This window comes from Gorilla gorilla, chromosome 7 (assembly GCF_029281585.2).
Source record: "Gorilla gorilla gorilla isolate KB3781 chromosome 7, NHGRI_mGorGor1-v2.1_pri, whole genome shotgun sequence".
Lineage (NCBI taxonomy): Eukaryota > Metazoa > Chordata > Mammalia > Primates > Hominidae > Gorilla > Gorilla gorilla.
Genome location: NC_073231.2, coordinates 4,222,993 through 4,228,741, shown reverse-complemented (window position 1 = coordinate 4,228,741; position 5,749 = coordinate 4,222,993).

Below are 5,749 nucleotides of genomic sequence, written 5' to 3'. Positions count from 1 at the left end.
GATAGCGGTGTAGATATTTCCATCTTAATACAGATGGCGGTGTAGATATGTCCATGTTTGTACAGATGGCGGTGTAGATATTTGCATGTTCATACAGATGGCGGTGTAGATATTTCGAAGTTTATAGAGATAGCGATGTAGTTATTTCCATATTTATAGAGAAATCTGTGTAGATATTTCCATGTATATTCAGATAGCTGTGTAGATATTTCCATGTTCATGCAGATTACGGTGTAGATATTTCCATGTTTATCCAGATGCCGGTGTACATATATCCATGTTCATACAGATGGCGGTGAAGACATTTCCATATTCCTACAGATGGCGGTGTAGGAATTTCCAAGTTCATAAAAATGGCGGTGTAGATATTTCCATGTTCATAGAGATGGCGGTGTAGATATTTCCAGGTTCATAAAAATGGCGGTGTAGATATTTCCATGTTCATAGAGATGGCGGTGTAGATATTTCCATGTTTATACAGATAGCAGTGTAGTTATTTCCATGTTTATAGAGATACCAGTGTGGATATTTCCATTGATATACAGATAGCTGTGTAGATATTTGCATGTTCATACAGATAGCGGTGTAGATATTTCCATGTTCATACAGATAGCGGTGTAGATATTTCCATGTTCATACAGATAGCGGTGTAGATATTTCCATGTTCATACAGTTAGCGGTGTAGATATTTCCATGTTCATACAGATGGCGGTGAAGATATTTACATGTTGATACAGATGGCGGTGTAGATATTTCCATGTTCATACAGATAGCGGTGTAGATATTTCCATGTTCATACAGATGGCGGTGTAGATATTTCCATGTTCATCCAGATGCCGGTGCACATATATCCATGTTTATACAGATGGCGGTGAAGATATTTCCATGTTCATACACATGGTGGTGTAGATATTTCTATGTTCATACAAATGGCGGTGTAGGTATTTCCATGTTCATAGAGATGGCGGTGTAGATAATTCCATGTTCATACAAATGGCGGTGTAGATATTTCCATGTTCATAGAGATGGCGGTGTAGATATTTCCATATTTATACAGATAGCAGTGTAGTTATTTCCATGTTTATAGGGATAGCAGTGTAGATATTTTCATTGATATACAGATAGCTGTGTAGATATTTGCATGTTCATACAGATAGCGGTCTAGATATTTCCATGTTCATACAGATAGCGGTGTAGATATTTGCATGTTCATACAGATAGCGGTGTAGATATTTCCATGTTCATACAGATAGTGGTGTAGATATTTCCATGCTCATACATATAGCGGTGTAGATATTTCCATGTTCATACAGTTAGCGGTGTAGGTATTTCCATGTTCATACAGATGGCGGTGTAGATATTTCCAAGTTCATACAGATGGCGGTGTAGATATTTACATGTTCATACAGATGGCGGTGTAGGTATTTTCATGTTTATACAGATAGCGGTGTAGATATTTCCATGTTCATACAGATAGCGGTGTAGATATTTCCATGTTCATACAGATAGCGGTGTAGATATTTCCATGTTCACACAGATGGCGGTGTAGATATTTACATGTTCATACAGATGGCGGTGAAGATATTTCCATGTTCATACAGATAGCGGTGTAGATACTTCCATGTTTATAGAGATAGTGGTGTAGATAATTTCAAATTTATACAGAGAGCAGTGTAGATATTTCCAAGTTGATACAGATAGCGGTGTAGATATTTCCACGTTTATAGAGATGGCAGTGTAGATATTTCCATGTTCATACATAGGACGGTGTAGATATTTCCATGTTTATAGGGATGGCTCTGTAGATATTTTCATGTTTACACAAATGGCGGTGTAGATATTTCCATGTTTACATAGATAGCGGTGTAGACATTTCCATGTTTACACAGATAGCGGTGTGGATATTTCCATGTTTATGCAGATAGCAGTGTAGATATTTCCATGTTTATGCAGATAGCGGTGTAGACATTTCCATGTTTACTCAGATAGCGGTGTGGATATTTCCATGTTTATGCAGATTGCAGTGTAGATATTTCCATGATTATACAGATAGCGGTGCGGATATTTCCATGTTTATACAGATAGTTGGGCAGATATTTCCATGTTTATACAGATAGCGGTGTAGATATTTCCATCTTAATACAGATGGCGGTGTAGATATGTCCATGTTCGTACAGATCGCGGTGTAGATATTTCCATGTTCATACAGATGGCGGTGTAGATATTTCGAAGTTTATAGAGATATCGTTGTAGTTATTTCCATTTTTATAGAGAAATCTGTGTAGATATTTCCATGTATATTCAGATTGCTGTCTAGATATTTCCATGTTCATGCAGATAGCGGTGTAGATATTTCCATGTTCATCCAGATGCCGGTGTACATATATCCATGTTCATACAGATGGCGGTGAAGATATTTCCATGTTCATACAGATGGTGGTGTAGATATTTCCATGTTCATACAAATGGCGGTATAGATATTTCCATGTTCATAGAGATGGCGGTGTAGATAATTCCATGTTCATACAAATGGCGGTGTAGATATTTCCATTTTCATAGAGATGGCGGTGTAGATATTTCCATATTTATGCAGATAGCTGTGTAGTTATTTCCATGTTTATAGGGATAGCAGTGTAGATATTTTCATTGATATACAGATAGCTGTGTAGATATTTGCATGTTCATACAGATAGCGGTCTAGATATTTCCATGTTCATACAGATAGCGGTGTAGATATTTGCATGTTCATACAGATAGCGGTGTAGATATTTCCATGTTCATACAGATAGCTGTGTAGATATTTCCATGTTCATACAGATAGCGGTGTAGATATTTCCATGTTCATACTGTTAGCGGTGTAGATATTTCCATGTTCATACAGATGGCGGTGTAGATATTTACATGTTCATACAGATGGCGGTGTAGATATTTCCATGTTCATACAGATAGCTGTGTAGATATTTCCATGTTTATAGAGATAGTGGTGTAGATAATTTCAAATTTATACAGAGAGCAGTGTAGATATTTCCAAGTTGATACAGATAGCGGTGTAGATATTTCCACGTTTATAGAGATGGCAGTGTAGATATTTCCATGTTCATACATAGGACGGTGTAGATATTTCCATGTTTATAGGGATGGCTCTGTAGATATTTTCATGTTTACACAAATGGCGGTGTAGATATTTCCATGTTTACACAGATAGCGGTGTGGATATTTCCATGTTTATGCAGATAGCGGTGTAGATATTTCCATCTTAATACAGATGGCGGTGTAGATATGTCCATGTTTGTACAGATGGCGGTGTAGATATTTGCATGTTCATACAGATGGCGGTGTAGATATTTCGAAGATTATAGAGATAGCGATGTAGTTATTTCCATATTTATAGAGAAATCTGTGTAGATATTTCCATGTATATTCAGATAGCTGTGTAGATATTTCCATGTTCATGCAGATTACGGTGTAGATATTTCCATGTTTATCCAGATGCCGGTGTACATATATCCATGTTCATACAGATGGCGGTGAAGACATTTCCATATTCCTACAGATGGCGGTGTAGGAATTTCCAAGTTCATAAAAATGGCGGTGTAGATATTTCCATGTTCATAGAGATGGCGGTGTAGATATTTCCAGGTTCATAAAAATGGCGGTGTAGATATTTCCATGTTCATAGAGATGGCGGTGTAGATATTTCCATGTTTATACAGATAGCAGTGTAGTTATTTCCATGTTTATAGAGATACCAGTGTGGATATTTCCATTGATATACAGATAGCTGTGTAGATATTTGCATGTTCATACAGATAGCGGTGTAGATATTTCCATGTTCATACAGATAGCGGTGTAGATATTTCCATGTTCATACAGATAGCGGTGTAGATATTTCCATGTTCATACAGATAGCGGTGTAGATATTTCCATGTTCATACAGATAGCGGTGTAGATATTTCCATGTTCATACAGATGGCGGTGAAGATATTTACATGTTGATACAGATGGCGGTGTAGATATTTCCATGTTCATACAGATAGCGGTGTAGATATTTCCATGTTCATACAGATGGCGGTGTAGATATTTCCATGTTCATCCAGATGCCGGTGCACATATATCCATGTTCATACAGATGGCGGTGAAGATATTTCCATGTTCATACACATGGTGGTGTAGATATTTCTATGTTCATACAAATGGCGGTGTAGGTATTTCCATGTTCATAGAGATGGCGGTGTAGATAATTCCATGTTCATACAAATGGCGGTGTAGATATTTCCATGTTCATAGAGATGGCGGTGTAGATATTTCCATATTTATACAGATAGCAGTGTAGTTATTTCCATGTTTATAGGGATAGCAGTGTAGATATTTTCATTGATATACAGATAGCTGTGTAGATATTTGCATGTTCATACAGATAGCGGTCTAGATATTTCCATGTTCATACAGATAGCGGTGTAGATATTTGCATGTTCATACAGATAGCGGTGTAGATATTTCCATGTTCATACAGATAGTGGTGTAGATATTTCCATGCTCATACATATAGCGGTGTAGATATTTCCATGTTCATACAGTTAGCGGTGTAGGTATTTCCATGTTCATACAGATGGCGGTGTAGATATTTCCAAGTACATACAGATGGCGGTGTAGATATTTACATGTTCATACAGATGGCGGTGTAGGTATTTTCATGTTTATACAGATAGCGGTGTAGATATTTCCATGTTCATACAGATAGCGGTGTAGATATTTCCATGTTCATACAGATAGCGGTGTAGATATTTCCATGTTCACACAGATGGCGGTGTAGATATTTACATGTTCATACAGATGGCGGTGAAGTTATTTCCATGTTCATACAGATAGCGGTGTAAATACTTCCATGTTTATAGAGATAGTGGTGTAGATAATTTCAAATTTATACTGAGAGCAGTGTAGATATTTCCAAGTTGATACAGATAGCGGTGTAGATATTTCCACGTTTATAGAGATGGCAGTGTAGATATTTCCATGTTCATACATAGGACGGTGTAGATATTTCCATGTTTATAGGGATGGCTCTGTAGATATTTTCATGTTTACACAAATGGCGGTGTAGATATTTCCATGTTTACATAGATAGCGGTGTAGACATTTCCATGTTTACACAGATAGCGGTGTGGATATTTCCATGTTTATGCAGATAGCAGTGTAGATATTTCCATGTTTATGCAGATAGCGGTGCGGATATTTCCATGTTTATTCAGATAGCGGTGCGGATATTTCCATGTTTATACAGATATTTGGGCTGATATTTCCATGTTTATACAGAAAGCGGTGTAGATGTTTCCATCTTAATACAGATGGCGGTGTAGATATATCAATGTTCGTACAGATGGCGGTGTAGATATTTCCATGTTCATACAGATGGCGGTGTAGATATTTCGAAGTTTATAGAGATAGCGCTGTAGATATTTCCATATTTATAGAGAAATCTGTGTAGATATTTCCATGTATATTCAGATAGCTGTGCAGATATTTCAATGTTCATGCAGATAGTGGTGTAGATATTTCCATGTTCATCCAGATGCCGGTGTACATATATCCATATTCATACAGATGGCGGTGAAGATATTTCCATGTTCATACAGATGGCGGTGTAGGTATTTCCATGTTCATACAAATGGCGGTGTAGTTACTTCCATGTTCATAGAGATGGCGGTGTAGATATTTCCAGGTTCATACAAATGGCGGTGTAGATATTTCC